The sequence below is a fragment of the Alosa sapidissima genome, chromosome 22 (genome assembly GCF_018492685.1).
Source record: "Alosa sapidissima isolate fAloSap1 chromosome 22, fAloSap1.pri, whole genome shotgun sequence".
Taxonomy (NCBI): Eukaryota; Metazoa; Chordata; class Actinopteri; order Clupeiformes; family Clupeidae; genus Alosa; species Alosa sapidissima.
The window spans coordinates 22,097,885-22,120,857 of record NC_055978.1 but is presented as its reverse complement, the minus strand read 5'-3'; the positions used below and the strand labels follow the sequence as shown (position 1 = coordinate 22,120,857).

The 22,973-nt window shown below is 42.9% G+C and overlaps 1 long non-coding RNA gene across 1 annotated transcript; it reads right to left on the bottom strand.

Annotated features, from left to right (window-relative positions):
• Positions 1 to 1,619: 1,619 nt before the first annotated feature.
• On the bottom strand, positions 1,620 to 2,331 carry LOC121697364. The gene is made up of 2 exons (XR_006026431.1): positions 1,908 to 2,331; positions 1,620 to 1,874 (listed from the first exon to the last, which is right to left on the bottom strand). It is a non-coding gene; the product is annotated as an uncharacterized LOC121697364 (long non-coding RNA).
• Positions 2,332 to 22,973: the final 20,642 nt, after the last annotated feature.

Genomic DNA, 22,973 nt, shown 5'->3' with positions numbered 1-22,973 from the left:
TGCTTCTTCTAAAGATATGCAGGCACTGAGCCTAGGAAAGGAGAGAGGGGTGTAACTGAATGGGAACGAGGGGAAAAAGAAAGAAAGAGAGAGAGATGGAGAGAGAGAGAGAACAGCAGGAATGAAATCACCCTCCTATTGACAGCCCGGTCTCTCAGTCAGGTCAAAGTGGCATCACTCTCAAAGCTGATCTATAACGTCAGGCTTGGGGCTTCAATGCTCCATTACAGTTTCATAGATCATGCTTTTAGCAGGCCGTCAGTTTGAGTGGGGCTGCATTGAGCTGACATCACACTGATGCCCTACCATTGTTGAGTAGAACTAGAACATGGGAAAGTGTTTGGGGGAGAAAAAAATCCCATTCCAGGACCTGTCTTCTTCAATACTTCATTGTGTAATGCAAAAGCCATTCTGAACATGCAGGACAGCGCTACTAACTACAACTGGTCCAGGAACAGCTCTAGGGGGAGTGAGTGGTGAAGGGTGGGGCCTCAGACAGTCAGCCAATCCGAGGCTAACTTCATTGATTGTGAAACACCGAAAAATCTTGGTGCAAGATTGTTTTAACAGTTTGACACATTGTCATGCCAAGTGTGTCAGCATACCATACCCAAAAGATCTAGGCCTTTTCGCAGACCACTTGGGAGAGATAGACAGATGAGCCCAGTATGTTACCACAGGGTGATGGTAATGCAGTGGCTAAGGAGCCGGGCTAGCATGCAGTAGCGAGTAAAAGTTGTGGGTTTGATTCCCAGATGCCATTGTTGTGTCATTGGGCAAGGCACTTAACCATGAGTTGCTCCAGGGAGCAATGGACTATTCGTTTGTCTCTCATGACGTCACTGTAGATATGCGCCGCCATTTTTCTGACCAATTTCTGACTGACACCACTGTCTGTGATTGACACCTAGAGGAACTTTGATACTACTGCCTTCAGTGTTTCTCTCGTCAAAACCGTGATTCAGAAGAGGGATAGATTCGTCAGTATGCCCTCAATATGCTGTGCAGTTGGCTGTAGCAACAACAGAAAGAACAACCCTGAGATTTATTTTTATTCAATACCAAAAGACCCCGAAAGATGGAACAGCTGGCTGGCGGCTATAAAGCGGGACAAATGGACACCTACATCACACTCTGTGTTGTGTAGTGAACACTTCGTTTCCGGGAAGTTTTTCCCTTTTATTTGTAGCGACATTTATATGGTGTTTGGCAGAAATATATATCCGTTTGTTTGTTGTAAATTGATTGCGTGGTTTCGTATGTTTTCCCAGCAAGTTGGAAGGCTAGTAGTGAACGTTAGCTAGCTAGCTGCTAGCTGTTTACCTCAGCTCTGGAACAAGCGCTTACGGGAGCTATATGTTGTTATGCGGATAACACCCACGTAAATCGGTGATAATCATTGACCAGATTTTACCGTGGGAATAAACATAGTCTCATATGTTGTCTCTGTCCATCATGTATGCTTGTTATGCATTGCGCCCACCTTGGCTTATTTTTAACCACCTGTTAAGCACAGATTTTTATTAAATGCTTACCTATAAGGCTAACTTAATGGTGTATCCAGTTTGGTATGTCATCTTGTCAGTATGTAATGTTCAGTATGTAATGTTAACTATATCAGTGGAATTTGGTCAGGTTTGATAGTACCTCAACCTCACACGTTTTGTTTTTGTTTTGAATCTTAGGAAGGAAAGATAACAACCCCTTCAGCCCTGACTATGTGCCCAGCCTGTTTGCCCACACCTCTGAGAGCAAGAGGCAGAGGCAGATCTATGTCAGCAGCAGGTTTGAGAAGACGCAGCTCATGAAGCGTAAAAAAAGGGAGCGCGATGACCATGAACCTGCTAAAAAAAGGGAGCGCGATGACCATGAACCTGCTAAACAAAGGGAGCGTGATGACCATGAACTTGCTGCTTCTACCACCTTTGAGACTGATGCAGAGGAACTGGTCACCACAGTGGAGGAGCACAACTACTGTGTTGAAGCCCCTGACATCGTTGAACCATGCTCAAATGCAGCCTGCTGATCCACCCTTTCTCTGTTGACTGATGAGTGTGCGCGACTCCGAGCAGAGATTCAACAGTTGAAGACCAGAGTTGTGAGCATTACATCAGGAGGTATTCAAGGGAAATGACAGTATGGTGCAAGAACTTACTAGCCTCCCCAGCTATGCAAAATTACTTGTGGTGTTCAACTTCTTGGTGGGATTTTTGAATGCTGAACCAAAGATGTCTCCTTTTCAGTGTTTTGTTTTGACCCTTATGCGATTGAAACTTAATTTACCCCTATTCTTCTTTGTTTATTTGTTTGGTGTATCCAAGTCAACTGTTGCAAGAATTTTTAATAATACATTAGATGTTATGTATGTTAGACTGTCCCCACTTATCTTATGGCCAAAAAGCGACCAAATTCAGATGAGCCTACCAATGTGTTTCAGAGAACGTTTTAAAAATTGTACTTCGATTATAGATTGTTTTGAGATATTCATAGAGAAGCCAACTAACTTGAGAAGTAGAATCGCAGTACAAACACCACAACACAGCAAAGTACCTCATTTCAATCACACCACAGGGCGTTATCTCCTTTGTGTCAAAGGGCTGGGGGGGACGGACAAGTGACAAACACATCACTGAAAATTGCGGCTACTGCGTCTCCTGGTGATCTTGTCCTTGCTGATAGAGGTTTCAATGTGAAGGACACTTTTGGCCTGTATCATGCCCAATTAAAACTTCCTGCTTTTACAAAAGGCAAAAAACAGATGCACCCACTGGAGCTTGAATCCACAAGGGGACTTGCTTCAGTGCGCATACATGTGGAGAGGGTGATTGGCCTGGTGAGGAACAAATATACCATCTTACAGTCCACCATCCCCCTGACCCTCTGCCAAGCAGCTCAAGGACAGTCTACCTCTCTTGACAAGATAGTCACTGTATGCTGTGCTCTTAGCAATGTTTGTCCAGTTGTTGTTCCCACAGAATAGAAAGAAAAAAAAAAATTCTACCCCTTACATTTGGTTGGTCTTCTTGGTTCTGTTAGTAATTACGCAATTAATCTTGGTGTTCTAATTTGCATTTAGGGATGTAAGTAATAGATCATTTGTCACATGACCACAAATACACACATCACAGTCAGAAAATGATGGGCAATGAAAATTATTTAATAAATAAATAACAATGAATTAACTTACATTTGTAAATTACATGTACAAATTTCATTTATTTTTTGTTTGTTTTTTACACTCCACACACATCCAACGCTTTGGCACCCTGGTAAGCTTCAAACACGACCTATGGAAGTGTTTTCGTTGGCAAGTCTTAGCCATGCATGAGAGGATGTCTGCTGGATTGGCTTTCCACAATAGCACCCCTCTGGTGCCAGGTCAGCAGTAGCAGTTGAGGAGAGGCGTGGCACTGTGAACCATTTACCAGGCAGTATGCCTGTTCTGATGAATTCCTCCACACTCAAGTATACCTGAACTTTCATCAAACAAGATTCGCTGTGTGAACAGTTCTTGTAGTGTCCACACCACGAAATCAGCGTACATGACCTCGGCTACACGCATTTGGGCCTGAACTTGAAACATGTAACTGTGATCTCGCCTGAGGGTCATTGTACCTTCTGCAATCTCTGTAAGGCAGAAGCGTGGGTCTCCGGCACATTCCTTAAGAGTGCGGCCATTAGCAGTGAACGGGCATTTTATTTCAAGCACGCCCATCCCATGGCACTTACATGTCACCACACCATCTGGCGATTCTCCAATCCACGGTAGGTCAGGGTTGATCATGAGTCCTGATGCTGTTATGTGGAAGTCTATATGGAGATCTTGCAAGGCCTTCCAGTATGACTCCCTCGCAGTGTCTTCGTTTTGCAGACCCCATCTGATGGAAACAAAAGTCAGAATAGTCAGAGCTATAATATTTTGAAGTTTATTTTTAAATTGTAAGTTTGGTGTAAATTGACCCATAGACCTGTTTTATAAGCTCACCAATGTGTAACATTGGCCTACGTTGCCCCAAATTGCCTCATTCTTTTCCCTATGGGCTGCATGTGGTGAACAACGGGCCTATGGGTCAATTTACACCAGACTTACACTTTAAGGAAGATATTTCACCCATACCCAGTAAGCCCTTACCAAGGAATTCCATTGCTAATGTGTTTGTAAAGGTGTGTAGTAACACACTTTAATGAAATATTTGAAAACATGCCCAATCCTGCCCCTCATTTTGTTACCTATGCACATTACATTGAGTATTGATACACCCTATTTATATTTATTATGGAGCTTGCCTCATGTCATATTATTAGATCACATCATGAGAATGTATGCTTTCATAAAATATATGGTTTGGATTTTCCTATCTTTCCTTTACTAATAATGATGGTGTCACATACATATTGTTTCTGAGGTAAATGTAAAGAAGTAAGGCCCTTTCCTAGCCCCCATTTATGCACAAATGGGCTGAGAAACCAACACAATTCCACAGCATCTTTTACATTCAGTAACCATATGCATGTGACAATAAAATATTTGTATTCTTGTATTCATGACTGAATAGATAGAAAATGTAACATGTCCTGCTCCTAAAACTATACCTGGTTGCTTCTGTGGAAAAGTGAGAAGACCGTGGATAGCAAATTCTCTTAATCAGAGAAGGAGAGTTCTTTGTGCTGGCTGCCTCATAAAAAGCTGATGCTGTAACTCATCCTGCTCTGTGATCAAACCACCATCTTGACTTCCTCTGTTCCCTTGTCTTCTCCTCAACTAACATACACTTAAAAAATTGGACTATTAAATAAAGAATAATAATTCCTTAATTTCTGATTTCATAATGTTACAACTGCAAGGATGCCACAATTCCTCTCTTATGCTAACACAGGACTTTATTTTGTAATAATATTACCTTACCTGCTCCGGTGTGAGATGTAGCTCCTCAAATATTTTAGCACCTTCCTCCAGCAGTGTGGGCAAATCCAATTGAAGTCTGGTGCTTGAGTACAGACAGGTGAGCAGTGGTGGCATGTCCAGCTGTGCAGTCTTTGGCATATATGTCCTGCCACGGAAGGCTGTCTCAACCAGCACATTTAGTTCCGGTGGAGCGTCAGCAACTGCATTTTCCATATAATATATTCTGCTCCTTTCTTGTTCACTCTGACACTAAACATCTTATTTATGCCCAAAAGTCCAACTCTTTATTCAACTTCAACACACACATAAACCCCTTCAGCATTTTAACATGCTAATTCACTTGCTGTAACACCCAAATGGATCTGTGTAAACAGGCACACGCTAAAACAATGCAGGTGGTGGTCAATCAGAAATGTTTGTGCTGGGCGAAAAGCTTTCCAGGAAGTGTGTGGCATGTAGCCAATTCCAGGGGGACTGTAATCAATTCATATCTGTAAATTGCTTTGGATAAAAGTGTCAGCCAAATATGTCAAAAGAAACCACGGTAACCACAATTGAGATAGAGATGCATATTTCAATCACAAAAAGGATTCTCCATATCGTGCAATGACCTTCAAATGTATAGTGAACACTTTATCAAGGTGTATAAAGAGGAAAAACATTCTGAGAAAAAAGCTCTAGCTTAACAGAAAAAACAACCAACAGCCTTGGACATCTACTCATATATACACACTGATTTGTATGGGTGAGCTGCTTAGCTGTGCTAGTTTCAGTTTACACAAAGCCCCAAGAGACTTTCTCCACTGCATATACTGTGTCCACTGCCAAGGAGATGTGACTAGGTCAGGGTTGGGTTAGTCTTTAAACACAGCTAAGTACACAGAGCTGCACTTTCCTCGTTCTCCTTTTATTTTTTGTTTATTTTTGTCATCTTCTGAGATTGTGAGAATGTGATCTATTATTGTGTTAAATGTTTCAAATGTAAAGCCCTTTGAGCTGCATTCTGTGCATGAAAGGTGCTATACAAATAAAGCTTATTATTATATTATTATTATTATGATTATTTTTATTATCATCCACACCACACTATTGATTTAATTCATTTGTGTTTATATTCGGTATTTCCTTTAGTTTCTTCCTGTTTCTGTTTTAGTCTAACATTACTTGGGTGCACACAGGTTATGTTGACTTTAGTTATTTTCATATCACATTTGTTGTTAGGCCTACGCTTGCATTCTTGTATGATTTATTTTTCAGTTTCATGTGCAGGTTGTGCATTGGGGCGTGTTCCCTGTTTTGTTGCTTATGTGGAGGGTACCTTGGCTGTTCCATCACCCTTAATGAGCAGAGCTTGATTGTTGAAGCCTGATTGGCTATTAACTGAACATTTGTTGTAATTAAATCCTCGTGTTTTCTTTGGTGTGGGCCATGTGAGTATCTGTCTGGCATTGATGTGAATGTCTGGTTGTGTGGTGCTTAATTTAATTTAGGTCATTACGTGACTCACTGTGTATTGCTTTGTTTGGGGTTTGTTTGTTGAATTTAAGTTGAACTTTATTTTGTTATTAATTGTTTATGTACAGTCCCAAAAAGCAAAGTCAGCTAATATCGGACCACCCGCAGCTTTCATTCAACTTGTTGTGAGTATTATGAAATGTCACGTTATTACAATTAAGGAAAAGGTGTAACTGAATAAGGCCCCGTTTACACGTACATGGAGATTTTGGAAAACTTGCACATTTGCATAGTAGAGATTTTGGAAAACTTCAGTTGCATGTTTGCATGTAAACTGGCACAAACGGAGGTTTAGGCAGCCAACGTCACAGTATGCACCAGAATTTGCACCTGCACCGAAAGTGCAACCTATGTTTACATTTTCATTTGGCTATGGTGATCATGGATGCATTCAGAGTAGAAGTCACATTTATGTTGGTGACTCATCTGTTTGCATTTGCAAATACAGTTTAAAAGAGAAAGAGGAAGTGTTGCTGTTGCTATTTTCGGGATTCTGATTGGCTAACGCTGGCTTGATCTTCTCATTACACTGCCACCAACAGGTTACAAGGATACAAGGAAGTTTATTGTCACATGCATATAGTTACTGGAAGTAAGAAATGCAGTGAAATTATGTCTGGTGTCAGCCTATTTGTGCATTTATGGGGGGGGGGGGGGGGAAAGAGGGGTTTAGTAGATTAAGTGGCAAGGGCTGCATAAGAAAGGCTAGGCAATCAAGGACATGGGTAGATATAGATGGAGGAGAAATAAAAAATAATAAATAAAAAGTTCTATGGAGATGTGCAAAAGTTGGAGAAAGTCAGATGTGTGTGTGTTTTGACGTGTGATGAAATAAGAAAATAAAATATAGCTGCAAGTAGCAATGAGGGGGCCAAGCAGATAGGCCGGAGTAACCATGGCAACGAAATGCTGTTAGCTCAATGCTGCAATCAGACGTATGGCCATAAGCTGTCAAAGCAAGTTTCACATCTAGCACGTCAAAAGTTACAAGGGAAAATGCATTTTTGCTAATTGCAGTGACCCTAGAGGTCAAAGGTCACCAAATTTCTTGAGGGTCCTCCTGATGAGGTCATGAGTCAATGTACCAAGTTTGGTTTTGATACATGCAAGGGTTGCTGAGATATGAGCTCACTTCCTGTTTGGCGGCTTTGCCGCAAATTTTGATTGGCTTTTACAGGCGAACGGTAATACAAAAAGTGTAGAAGACAAAAAGTGATAACTTTTGTGAGGCTTGGTCTGAAGATGATCTGTGTCAAATTTGGTGGGAATCAGAGAAAGTATGTGACCCCTGACATTTTAAGTGTTTTTGATGAAATGTGCGTTGAACTCGGCTTGGTCCAAGGATTCCAACAATACCTGACTTTTGAAAATCGGACCAACAGGTCAAAAGTTACATGCATGAACGCACGTCCAACTTTGGCCTGATGGTGGCGCTAGAGGGTTCGAGTTGCCGACATGAAACTTGGTGACATGAATCATGGGACCGTCCCCAATCAGTGTGCCAATAGACTCCCATTGCATATAATAATAATAATAGGAAAACGTAGAAACACAATGAGGTCCTTGCAGCTTCGCTGCTTGGCCCCCAATAATAATAGGAAAACGTAGAAACACAATGAGGTCCTCCTATTTTATTCTTGTAGGGTAGGCTAGGCCTATATGAGAAAAGGCCAAGAGTGTCTTAAGCACTGTTTTATTTTATTTCGGTATTGTCTTACCTCAACAAGGCTACAGCTCCATGAAAACAATCAGATATAACTATAAAATCTGTAAAGTCTATAAAAATGTATTTTTATGTTGTATTTGGCTGCTGTGTTTGACTGAAATGTAGACTATTCTTTTTTCATTTCAATACAGTATATGAAACAAACCTCAGTTTATATAATCATTCACACATTTTGTTGCCTAATTGACAACCATGATAATTGATAATAAATGAATGTGCACCTTGAGCAAATTATAAAAAATCTTTCAGAATGCTTTCCATTCTTGAACTGCATCGAATTGCATCGAATTGCATAGCATCAAATCGTACTGAATCGTTTTTTATAAACATGTATCTTTTTTTGTATCGAATCGTGCCCATGTATCTAGATGCGAAGTATCGTCTTTTACATGAGAGATTCACACACCTAGCATGCTGGGGTGCGGGAGCGAACATTTGGGGTTTATGTCTGTATTTTTCCTTAGTTTTGAGTGTAATGTTAGCGTCTTTGTTGTAACATGTTTCCCTTTTAGTTCTCCCTCGTGTGTGATCCTCTTTGTGTGGGGGGCTGCGTCCACCCCTGTATGTGTAGCGTGTGTGTGTACTTGACTTGCCCAGTGTGTATTGTGTTCTGGGTGTCCCTGCTCTCGTTTCCTCAGCTAGTAAACCTTTTGATTGGACAACTGTGTGTATCGCTATCAAATCGTTACAGTACGTTCAGCTGAGCGCACTACTCTCTACAGAGTAGCCTACTACAATCTCTAACTGTGGAGTTCCCATATGATGCTACCAGTTAGAACACTCTCAACCGCTGGAGTGTAGAAGGCCTTCATGATGGATGTCGAAACTTTGAATTTCCTTAGCTGACGAAGGAAGTAGAGTCGTTGTCTGGACTTCTTCAGAACATATTGAGTGTTAACAGTCCATGTTAAATCTTCATAATGTGGACACCAAGGTATTTAAAACTTGTGACTCTTGACTTGACTCTTGTGACTTGGTTTGGCATGCTCTTGACGGCATATATACATGGGTTAGTGCAAACAAAAACTTTTCTGACAGGTGAAAACTGACAGGTGTGCACAATGTTATTTTTGAAAACGGAGAGGGTGAAATGTCGGCCGGCCACGTATACCGTATTTTCCGGACTATAAGTCACACTTTTTTTCATAGTTTGGCTGGTCCTGCAACTTATAAGTCAGGTGCGACTTATATATGAAAAAAAAATATATAATTGAACATGTTTTTAAATGTTAATTTATATTAACTGACATGAACCCTACATGAAACATTATTGTCTACAGCCTAGAGAGAGCGCTCTCAAATGCACAAGTCCTGTGCACTTTCAGTCAGAGATTAGTGCTTGTGCTATGCCTGAAACACACTGCATACTTAAATCCTCAAATGGCCGGGATTCTATTTATAGCCGGGCCTCAGATTCGGACAAATAAAAGCCAGTATAAGTTTGTTTCAATTTAACTCATAAAAGAGCTCTTCTTAATAATTTATATTGTTGGTTGGTTTAATATTGTTGCCAATGAAAAGTCATCGTCCCACACCATGAGTCTCCAACACGATGCTCTCAAGCTACCAGTCCCACGCAGCCCCTTTCTGAGCTAGAGGCTGAAGCAATAACCTACATTTAAACACAATTGTTGCTACCAGGCATCAGCCTACTTTATACAATTTATAAAAAAGTAAATCATGCATAATTTAAAAAATAGCTTTTCTTAGACCTCTTTGGCTATACGGAATACGATTTCCCTTGCAGCACAGCACACATTCCATGAATGAATGAAAGCGGATGCCTTATCTCGCAATAAGCGGATGGAAATCCCAACACTCTTTCATACATGAAACTTAATAGTGAACCATTAAATACCCCACAGATTTCAGTGGTCATGAGTCCCGATATTTAGCAATATAATCAAACAGTCCAAACGTAAATCAAATCTCAAATTGAACATCTTCTGCTTTTGATAGCCTACCGGTATGCCGCTCCAATCAAAAAGTAGGCCTTATGCATAGTTTTATTGTGAGACATGTCTCACAATAAAACGCAAGAAATAAAAGCCTATAGCTGATCGCTGTTTTGCTACTAATTATCTTTCACGTAATAAATATGCACAGAAAGTGAAAGTAGGCCTATGCGCTCTGTAGCTGACTGTTCCGTAATCGTCCGCAATCGATTATTACGTTCCTCAAACGGAGAACACATCCATGTTCTCTCGCGTTATAGGCTGTCATATCTTCTGTGTTTGCAAAATTCCTGACGGTTCCTGATCGCTAAATGTTTGTTGATCGCGTTTGATGCAGAAGGCGCACCTATAATTTGACTTCAGCGGTGACAAATCCTGCTGAGAGAGAGAGCAACGAGAGAGAGAGGCAGCCCCAAAGTGGTCCTGCGCGCACGTGTGTGTCTCTGCATGGGGTTCAATTGAAGTTAGAGTTGGTCCGTCCAGTCAATAGTCCCGCATTCAGGCCGCTCCATTATTAGATTAATGTCAGACAACGCTGTAAAATCTGTGGGAATTTCTCGCATTATGATGGCTAGAGTTGCGGGACTTTTATTAGTAATAATTTATGCGCAATACCCGCAATCCCGCGCTGAAATTTAGGCCCTGGTTAAATGCGCATCTTTTTTTTTCTCGCTCTTTTTCTCTCAGCATGTTCTGCTGCCAGTTTGTGCCAATATATCGTCCAAAATGCTTGATTGCATTGCATTCTCCACATTTTTAGCTATTTTAATTTACCACATCAGCATTTTTGTTCAGTGAATCTTTTGTAAATCGCTTTACAATAGCGTCGGGGCCTTGTCAGCAGCCTCCGGCTTGCCTCTTGCCACTATTCACTCCTTGTCTTCAACATTCCCTGTAGAATTCTCAATATTTTTGGCCTCAATGTGTCCAGTTACATAGTCTGTCTGTTCTTAGTCTTGGATTTTGTGAAATAAATTTCTAAATATCACCTACTTGCTGCAGCTTCGGTCTGCACGTCCTTTTAAAACCTCATCTTTTTCTCTCTCAAGCATTTAATCTGCTGCCGGCTTGTCTCTCCACATAGTCCAAAATGCTTGATTGCATTGCATTCTCCACATTTTTAGCTAAATTTTCATGTATCACATCAGCATTTTTGTTCAGTGAATCTTTTGTAAATTGCTTTACAATTACTGTCGGGCCAGGCCTATCGACTGGCTTGCTTCAGTCACGTCTAAAACTGCATCTTTTTCTTTCTCGTGAGCATTTAATCTGCTGCCAGCTTGTGACTCCACATCGCCCAAAATGCTTGATTGCATTGTATTCTCCACATTTTAGATACATTTTGGTGTACCACATGGCATTTTCTTTCAGTGAATCTTTTACTTTGCAACTACCTTCCTGCCCTCCTCTTGGCTGCCTTCACTCCTTCCTCTTCATTAACATTAATCTTTTTGGCCTCAATAAGTTACATAGTCTCTGTTTTGGATTTTGTTAAATACATTTCTAAATAAATACGACTTATAGTCCGGTGCGACTTATATATGTTTTTTTCTTGTTCATGATGCATTTTTTGACTGATGCGACTTATACTCAGGAGCGACTTATAGTCCGGAAAATACGGTAAACGTAGCCAAAAAAATGTTTGAACTACAATTGGCAAAACAATGAGCTGATTGTCAGTACCTGTCAGTGGACTGCCGGGAAATCAATTAGCCAAACGACACCAGACCACGAGATCTGCCGACAGTGATCCACCAGCCTGGCTTGCTGGGGTTTTGTGCTGGGATATTTGACTAGAATAAAAAAAAAAATTGCAATTTTTACACCCTTATTGTTACCTCCATTATTACTCATTTCCTCTAAGCCCTAACTGCCACTCAATAATGGTCATTGAACATCAATGATTTGTGCTGTCTCAATAAGTTACGATAGAACTGGACAGCCATGTTACATTTTAAGCTCCTTCCTTCCCTGCTGCTTCATTCATGAATCTCTTAGTGGCTCTTCTCTGACTTTGTGGCCTTCTTTGTTCCCGTTCCCTTACACAAAGCAACTACAGCATCACATTTGCACTAAAAGCAGGTAAGATGATAGCAAAACCCTGGTGACATTGCAGCCCTTCACAACGTAACTGACATCTATCATCCTCGTATGCGCCCCCTGTCCTGTCGGGTCAACCTATTCCAGTGGGACACTCTCAATGCTCTGCACGTCTGGACACGGGAACATCACACCGAGTGGAACATACAGTATATAGCTCTGCGACGTGGAACATGAGAATCCCCCTAGAGCACAGCGCTCAAGCTGTTCCCAGACCTCCCGCTGTGATTCAATCCCCCGTCGTCTCAGGGGAGCGGAAGGCAACGGACTCACTTAAGACTATTGGACAGAGACGGTGAGGGGCAAGGGCATCCCCCTAAGGCCTTGGTGGAAGCGGCAAGGCATGGCAATAGATAGATAATTTATTGATCCCCAGGGGAAATTCAAGGTCACAGTAGCATACAGACATACACACACACACATTCACTAACAGCAGAAAAAGTCATTAAAAGTATATAATATAAAAAAAACACAACTAAGCAATAAGGACTGTAGAAGATAAAGAATATACTAAATATACTAAAATACAAATTATACTAAATAAAACTTAATCTAAATCAATTCTAAAAAACAGTATCCACATAGTGGGTGATTAATCAATCAGGTGTGCTGACACACACACACACACACCACACACACACACACACCAAAAACACACATACACAAACACACAACACACACACAGACACACACACCACACACACGCACACACACAGACACACACATACACACACACACCACACACATACACACACACACAAACACACACACCTCACACACACACACACACACGCACACACACACACACAGGTAAACAGGATAAGGTGTATGGGATGAGGTAGAGATCACGGCGCTGTGAGCGCAAAGCAGATGCGGTAGCTGCAGGAGTCACAAGGTTTAAGGCGCAGGGTCTGGAGATGACTGGCGAGTGCTCCGCTCTTTATCGCCTCTCTGGCGAGATTTACAGTACCGACTGTAGAGAGAGAGAGCGAGATAAAAACGCCGATGGTGGGCGTTGTATGATGTGAGGCACTCTGCGGTGCATTACGATTCAGTAGTAATGGAACAGAGGGAGGCCATGGTTACTCACAAAAAAAAGGGCCATTGCAAATTTACAGCACTGGGCAGCCAGGCATCTGTTAGGATGTGGAGAATGTGTGTGCCCCTGCTGTATGCGGACAGAACGGATCAATCAAGCACGGGCCTCCACGACATTGACGGAGGGCCTTTTCCCCACAGGGAGCCCACAGGACAATATCTCACTACAATCGCTTTGATATTAGAGGGGCCTCTTTTTTTCCTCCCAAAGAGCCACTGCAGGTTTTCTCTTGTGCACTTCGCCTGCCCCCGGATATTGGGACGTGGTGGTGAGAGACTTGGGAGAGATATATGAGGGGACCTCGCCGTGCCTGTGTGGGAGATAGGCAGACTACAGTGGAAATCTGTCCCACAGGAATGAACTCTTAATTAAGATTGATCCGATCCCCAGCAGGCAGCAGTGCACCCTGGGAATGGACTGGACCATAAATTTCCTCCCTCCCTCCTTCTCTCCATCCCTCCCTCCCTCCTTTTCTTCTACCTCTTCTTCCCATGTGTTCCGCCAGCATGTGTTCCTGCTGGAGCAATCTCCTTTTCCCTGCTGGGGTGCTCCAGGCACTATCCCAGCGTACCCCTCTGAAGCCATAGTGAGACACATCCTGTTGCAGACGCAGAAACGCGCTAACCCCCCGCGACGAAGAGCGACAGTTGAATAACAAAAAACATGCTGCTCGCTTCCGAAAGTCCCTGCGTTGTTCACTGCACGTCGAGCGCCACTAACATATGCTTGTGGAGAGTACACGCATGGTAGAAAAAGAAAATGTTCAGCCCTCTAATTTGCCACCTGTTTTGATTCATCCCAGGAAATCAGGGAAATGTTAAAAGTCACTGAAAAATACATCAGTAAAAAAAACCATAATAGTGCACTTCCTCAGTCAAGAAAAGTAAATGTGTCACAAATCCATCTACAGCCTTTTAAGAGAGCCCCACAGCAGTGCTTAAATTGTGTGTAAAGGGCGAACCACACACTGATGTGTGACTCGAGGTGTAGGCAGTAACCAGTCACGAACTGTCACTTCCTCCGATGACAGCAGTGCCCTTTCGGTCGGGCTTGTTCGACCGCCTCTCACAGTCATAGCTGAGCTTCTTTGTTAGGCTCCTGTGGTGGTGCTAGTCGCTGGGTAGAAGAGTGGGTCAGTACTACTCTCAGTACCACTGTGGCTCCCTGGCTGAATTTCTGACAGATGCAGGAAGTGGGTATCCCCCGTGTGTCGGATATTGATCTGATTGTTGGTATCAATCAAAGCACATGTCAATCAAAAGACAAAAAAAGACAATTGTTGTGATATGTAACCTGTTGACAGACACCTATAATGTTACACTCTTAAAACAAATGTGTTTGTGTTTGTTTTCAACACAAGTTGTGCTATTTTCAATACACATGTGTGATAAATTAAAAAAAAAAAGGAAACAAACTCTGTTGTCCCTGTCTGGACACAGAGATGTGTTAAAAACAACGCAAGTTGTGTTGTTTTCAACACATTTGTTTTACGAGTGTATGAGTGCTGTTTATGAGTGCTGTTAGGTGCTGTATAGACTTGGAGGAGAAAAAAATACCTGGGAGGACTAAAATAAGTTGGGACCAATAACCACCATTCTTGAAATGTTGTTACTTTTCCTACTAAGGCCAGAGACAGTATTGTGTCCCTTCATAAAGTTAAGGGTCAGTAAAATCGAATGCAGCGTCATAACAAATTTCACAGTGGTCCACAGCCATTTACAACTCACCGCACTTGAAAGAGAAAGGTAAACGTGGGAGTTTGCTTCATTTTGCTTGGAAGCTTGTCTATAATACAGAGGCCATATTTCAGCTGACTCGAGATGCCATGCTGTGGCATGAAAGCAGCAAATGTACTGTAAATGTGCCTGTATTGTTCCAGAGAAGTAGCAGTCAGGTCTCCAGGGGGACTGAGAGAGCAATGACTCATCATGTTCTGACCCGTCCCCGAGCCAAACACAAGAGCTGAGGAGCTGCGCCATGTTACCTCCTCCTCCTCCTCCTCCTCCTCCTCTTCCTCCTCCTCCTCCTCCTCGCTCCTCGTCCTTCGTGCTGCCTTGCTACTACACATACACACACACACACACACACACACACACACAGACAGTATACCACAGAGGGGCCTGGATGTTCTCTTTAAAGCTTCATCAGAGATTGGCTCGTCTCTTGTATTCGTCTCTGCACATTAGTGGGAGTCAGCTGGGTGTGCTTAGTGCCAAGCTCTCTGCAGCCACAGACAGCACAACACATCACATACAATATGGATCACAAAGCCAAGAGAAGAGCAGCATCAACATTACCAACACGCAAAAGGAAATAGTAGGGATCATTATGTTGACATACGCATAGATTTAAGGTGATTTAATAATGATTTTTTAAAATAGGGATTAAATAATAAAATGTAGTTGAGTACTGTAGGCTATCTAAAACATGTTAGTTAGGTCTTAGGCCTACAATGAATTTAAAAAGAAATGTCAATCATCAAACATATGCTTGTGATTTTTTAGTGTGATTGAGTTCACTTTCATATGTAAATGTATTTACCATGGAAGACACTTGAAAGGTGAAAGCTCTAATGAAACGTTTCATGCTGGGGCAATTGAAAGGTGAAAACAATCATCACACGTTTCATGTTTTCAAAGGATGCGGTTCGAATTCAGCATTCATTCACGACATGAGCATTACACATGCAGTTTATTTTCTCTAACCGAATACAAGGACACTGGCTTGTTTTGTTGTCGTTTTTTTTTTTTGTCGGTCAGGGACGTCTGTGCTTTGACAGTAGTGTAGCGTGTGTGCTGTGTGCTTGCTCCCTCAGGGAGGGTCATGCCTGCTGTGGAGGAGCTATAGGCGTCAGTCATTTTCCACCGCGTAAAGAGTCGCGTTAGGACAGTGAGTGCGCGGGCCGGGCAGCGCTCTCGGACACATTGCACAGCGACTCATGCGTCCACTGCCCACACTCATGGAGCTCCAGGCACAACCTTTAGACGCTGTCAAACTGACAGTGTGATCTCCCCAACAAAGGGAGCAGTTGGGAATACAGGCCTGATACGGCTGGACATTTCCCTCACCAGCAGCACAGTGAAACTGACCCTAACCCGCTGACGTCTCCACAGCCCTGGACATGTGCAGCATCTCTTGGGTCTTTATGTAGACTTATACTTTTAGCTTGGCTGAGCAGCTCACCCATATAAATCAAAGCAGAGTAGAGTAGTAATTAGCCTCTATTACAGATTTAGTAGAAATAGATGTTAAGTGACCTAAGTGATTATGGTATATATCGGTTGATGAGCCATTTCTGCCTGTGTACCACAATTGAGGTAGATTCTGTTTTAAATTTGACTGCGAAGGTGTATAAAGGAAGACAAAAAAAAGCTCAATAGCCTGTATTTGTGAACAGTTTTTACAGCTGTTGCCACAGCAACCGTGGAAAAAAACAAGTCGAAATCAACGACCCACGACTGACTAGTTTAGCCTTAGTGTGTTCCTCTCTAATTGCTAATAATTGTGGTATTGTTAAGCCACAAGTGGTGCTGATGAGGTCTTTGTCATGCTGTCACAGAGATGTGGAGCTACCATAGAGCCGACACAGCCTACTGCAATAAACCCATATCATTTAGACATACACAGGAAAAAAATATATTTACAAGGTACTCTCATCCTTCTCTCATTTGCTTAAAATCAGTTACAGAGACATTTCTGTAACACTTTACGGTAAGGGTACATCAATTATCATGAATTCATGCATGAATGAATGATTTATACAATTCTTCATTCCTTAATATCTCATGAACCAGGGCCTCTGTCTCTATCTAGCTCTTACTTAGGGCTTTCACACTTCAGGGTACCACTGGACACACAGGCCCATTACAACACTAGTTTCTATGCCCTCTACCTAGCCACTTGCACTCTGTTTGCCCATTCACATTAAAAATCCTCCAACACCAAATGAACACTGATGACCTCTTGTTGAAGGTGTGCATCAATGCGGCGATATCATGGAAGACACTTAATACAAATGTGATTTTCGTGTGAGCACGCCTGTAAACAATACCACATCACATCCTGTTTTCGCTAGGGAGAGGGACTTTTGTCCTAACCAGCGGGAAGTGGGTAAGGACCAGTTTCGGAAAGGGACAAACATTTGTACACGTCCACGCGCGCACGCACGCACACACACACACACACACACACAGTGAGAGGGAGAGAGACTTTGGACAAAGGCCAGTCTCTCAGAATAGGCTCTCAGGGCTTTCAGACTTTGGGGTACCACTAGACACAAACATTCATACACCTGCACACACACACACATACAGACACACACTTTAGAGTACCACTGCACATATACGCACAAACACAGTGAGAGGGAGAAAGACTCCTGGCAAAGGTTTCCATCACACCATCTTAAAACAGAATGACAGCTTGAGACTGATTTACAATGCCACAAAACAGCATGTGCCTCACGGGCCCCCAAGGAGCCTATGCCCTCCTATGCTTAACACAGCTGACCCCCTTGATTAATTGAACTCTCTTTTGGAAGGTACTATTTCACATTGTGGCGCAATATTGATGCCAATGACATAGTGACCATAAAATGCTTCATTCCTGTGGAGGCTCGATATTTTTTTGTACGCCTATCTTGTTTGACGGGTGGCGTGGAATATATGAGCTTTTCAGATCAGAAGGGGGCTGAGATACGGCCGTGAAACTTCGGTTTGGCTGACTGTAGCTGTTTTGCGTTGCAGTGTCATAAATAGGTTGCTTGGCGCTTTGCTTTCTTCTGTCTTTACACTTTTCAGAGGATTTCATGCAGCGCATGGTGAATCCAGACCAACAATGATGATGACGGGCAGCAACAGCTGCACTTCTTGTCTCATCCATGCTAGAGGTTTTTTTTCCTCTTCTTTATATATACGCAACATTACATCACATTATGTCGATAATTAATTTGCTTACCGTGTGTAAACCACTGTCAGCTGTGGCAGGCCTGTATTCACTTTTCAGTTCTAGCGTTTCCCCCCACAACAAACACTCGATTGCGTGGAAATAAATACTTTTCGGGTGCGTTGTGATTTTTTTTTTGGACGCAGGGGTGTTTTTTTGGAGCGTGCCACTTCGGCTCAGTGCCTCGTCAGTAGTAACCTAGTTTGAGTCCGACGAAAAAACTCACACATCAGCCGACCGCCAGCTGCACCCAGCACACACTCTCTCTGTCAAACTGTCCCTCTGTGTACCCTCTTTCCCTCTCTCTGTCCCTCTCTCTCTCTCTTTTGGCTCAATAGTGTTAGCCTGTGTGTGAGTGGTTATCCACGCTAGAGCTACGGAAGCCTTCATAATGTCCGAAATTGGCAACAGCATAGCTTAGAGTGTCACACAGCCTCCGTTGAGATCATCATGACTGACCGACTGATTGAGAGGACAGTGCTTTGCCCCCAATGTGAGCCCTCACAGGGGAGAGACAGCTCTGATTTAGCAGGCAGGGGGTCTTCAGACACTTCAAGTAACCAGCCCTATCCAAACTAAATTAGAAGCCATCTCGTGCGCTCAATATCTCGCATGTGCGAGATATTTTGAATTCTGTTCAGGCTTGCTTGCTTGTGTGGTTAGGACACATATTCGTGGGCGAGAAAAGCGGGGAAACGCAGGCTGACATTTTGTTTGTCTGCCTCTGCTAGCGGAAGGGAAAGCGTGCTGCACATTTCAAGGTCCGCTGCACGCGGCGAGCTGGGTAGCGGCGCTATATCAATGTTATTGCAATGTCTGGTGGGGTTTGTGTGCCGTGCCACCGCATCTGTGGCCTCAGCCAGCAGCCCCCAAAACCCCTGGCAGTCCCAGCCAGTGCCTCTCTCACACCCGACCGGAGATGACGCTAGTAGGAAACATGCACGTTTTAACAATGTTAACATCACTCCTATGTTCATATGTAAATGTTTTCCTCATGGAAGGCAACTCCTTGGGGATTACTTCTTTGTTCCCCAGGTCCTAAGCCTACATTTCCCAGGTTTATAAGGGATAAGTATAATGGGAACATGAAAAAAGGGTCCTATGTTCCCCAGTTCTACTCTCCCCCTACAGTCCTACATTCCTAAGATCTGATGCTATTTTTGAGACTCTCACACCTGACTGGAAATGACACTGGTGGGAAACAAACTGTTTTAAACAGGGGACAGAGGCAAAATGAGATGAGGTGTCGAGACATATTGCTGTAATCCAGATGCATCGCACAACCCCCGCCCGAGTTGGAAAGTGTGAAATCTCTCAGCTGCAACCGAGACACGCCCCTTTTTTGGTCATCATATCAACTGTTCCACTTGGGGCTCCTGAGAGTACATGAGGAGAACGAGGAGAACTGTAAGACTCGACAAAGAAAGATGGCTGTGCCCATAATTGATGGTAGTTGAGATGTATTTTCTTTGTATTTGTACTACATTGGTCGTTTTAATGTTGATTTTAAATGTTACACACTTGATTACATTGCTGCTTTAATCCGGTCACCAAAATGCATTGCACGGTCTTGCTGTGTGTGCAATACAATGTAAAGTTTTGTTTTCGAGCTGGTTTGCTAAAGAGGCTAATGTAGCTAACAATAACAATCACTAGCCTGCTACTGTCCCTGTAATGTATCCGGATTACAACATAACTACGGAATAATCAATATGGACTTTTTCACGCTCGCTGAGGCTACCCTAGAAGTTTTATTAGTCCAATGGCCCTTCGAGTCCTATTGCTTCTGGAAGCATCCATTCACTGCCTGTTGAAGAGAAAACCAATGACCAAGACGGGATTGTGGAAATAGGACCTAAGTGTAATGGGAAAAACAATAGTGATGAAGCATTCATTACTGAAGGTAACATGAAATAGGCCCTGGACTAATTGAGACAAGCAATCTCTCACAACAATATTAGTGCAAGTAGTCACTGTCAAATTAGCCGGCAGACATGATATTGTAATGGCCTTATTAAAGGAGGGTAATCTAATCACACCCCTCCACCATTTGCAAATGAATGGTTTTAAAAATGTCATGTTGCTTCAGCCTGTATGAAATCGGAAATCCCCTCTGAATCAGGATTTCAGAAGGAAGGTTAATGAAAGTTGTTTGATAAGTCACACACGCGTTTGATTGCAACAAATGTTTCAGATCACTAAAGCTTCTCCTTAAAAATCTTTGTAACATCTTAGTGCCACAGATGCTACCATAACAACAAAATGCTAGCCTAGTAGCCTCCCCCAAGATATAGGCCTACACATTATGATGCATGACACAAGCTATTGCTAAGAGGAGAGATTTAGGAGGTTTAGGAGTTTCCCTTTTGAAGTAACTCTGAAGTGGAGAGAAGGTGTTCCAAAAGCACTCCAGCTGAGCAGCCAAGATAAATCTTTCATGAAATGGGGCAGTTTGAGTTGGTAACAGCAGGAAAAAACTAGGATCTCACCTCAGCATCATATCCCAAAGGAACATTTATGGGTGTAGTAGAATAAGCAACCCAAGCAGAGGCGACATATGGGACACAGTGATTTTTAAGCAAAACACAACAGGTATTTCTTCAGTCTCTTTAGGTAACTAAAATAAAGAGCTGTCTATTTTAGTATTGACATTCTTACATAGTTGTACAATGTATGTACAATGTACATTCTAACATAGTAATTTGTTTATGTAATATAATTCAGTAAGAATGTGTGGTAATGAACACGGCTGCAGGCTAGGATAAGTGTGTGGATTAAGTGCACAGACAAGTATACTAACAGGAGAGAACACACTCGAACTGCATCAACATTTCACTTAGCTCCAAGAGAGGCATTACTGCTATCTCATCATTTAATCCTCTTAATACACCTTCAGTCATGCTTCACTGGCTTAATTTTTCACTGGAATGGAAAAAAAGGTTAAATTAAATGTTGTTATTTTTTTTTTGTATTCCTCTCCTCCAGTCTAGATAGGTTGGAAGCTATAATGGACTGGGCTTCCATGGCTATGATGGGGAAATTGCTCTTTGAAATGAATTTCAGATTGATATGTCGTTTTCATGTCTACGTTCAATCAAATTCCGATGCGCTCCTCCACGCATTCCAGAGAGCGGGAGAGGGTTGACAAGGCAGACATTTGACAGCGTTTGATACACCGGTGTAATGAAATGTGCCTCCGTCCACAGCACATACAGGAGATGAAACACCACGGCAAATAAACCACTCAGAAACACACAGACATCATCGCATGGGTGGGTCTGAAGCTCACACACACACACACACACACATAACACAGCTCAGTTATAGTGTAGAAAAATTGCATCTATGTTATTACTGGAAAAAAAACTGCCTTTGCGCCTTTTGAAGTGTAACATGATGAAGAAAGCATGGGATCTATCAGTGATGGAAATAAATAAACTATCCTGTTGAGCATATAGGTTCTTCCCCATATTTCTGCTCTTCCCATCATATTTCTGTCAATAGAATATGTAGGGGCCTTGTGGTTGCCTTGAGAGCACAAAGGTCAAAAGATGTATATTGCAGTGCTGTGGTAGATTTCTGTGAAAGTTTGACTCCAGGGCACCGTTGTTTGGATCAAATAAATCCCAATCCTTCCAAAAAGTTCTGAACAGCACATACTGAAAGTTTGATCCAAATTGGATTACGTGATCAGAATCCTTTGTCCTCTTTCGACCAAACCAATTTTCAAAAAGTGATCCAATCCAACAGTGTACATCCCATCTGATCACTTTTGAACAACCTACCCCAGAGGTGATTGAGAAACGTCTGTGTGAGTACATTGGCTGAAGTATCCCACTGGTGAGAGGATATGACCTGAAAGTCCATCTCAGGCCATTTTAGGTTTGTAGGAGACACTAGACATCATGCAGTGGGACACTACATCGCTTCTAAAGGTCAGGCTCGAAGCATGATATCGAGCATCGATTACGTTTATTCATCGAGTTTGATCACATACATCTTCAAACAGACAACTCTGTGGATAGATTATAGATGCCTGTGGTGATGTGTTACTTGGATGGTTTTCCACTCGCCCCCCCCCCCCCCTTTTTTTCCGGAATACTCTCCAATCTCTCCCCCACCTCCCCCTTCGCTCCCAGATTGCCCTTTCCATCCACACCGAGGCCTTCTCCCCCAGTTCACTCCTCTCCACCGCATGCGCTGCTCCTGTCAGGAGGCGCGCTAATCCTCAAAGAGCCCCGCGTCAGCCAGACGCCCTTTGAAGCTCTTCTGTGGATTCGTCTGGAGCCGAGGGCACTAAGCAGCTTCCAGGGCTCCCCCAGCACCGTGGCTGCTGCCCCTGCTAGCACCCCCTGCTGCCTGGCTCCCTCACAGGAGGGCTGGGGCTTTAAACAACACCTGGGCTGGAGGTGGTGGGAGAGCAGCCACACCACACACAGGGTAGCGGCTAAGGGCGTTGGGGTGGAGGGTTGGGGTGGGGTAGGGTGGGATAAAAAGGGTGGTGCTGATGGTGGAGGAGTTCAGACATGTGCAAGAATGTATAAGTATAAGTATATATACTTTTTTGATCCCGTGAGGGAAATTTGGTCTCTGCATTTAACCCAATCGGTGAATTAGTGAAACACAAACAGCACACAGTTGGAACACACAGTGAGGTGAAGCACACACTAATCCCGGCGCAGTGAGCTGCCTGCTACAACGGCGGTGCTCGGGGAGCAGTAAGGAGTTAGG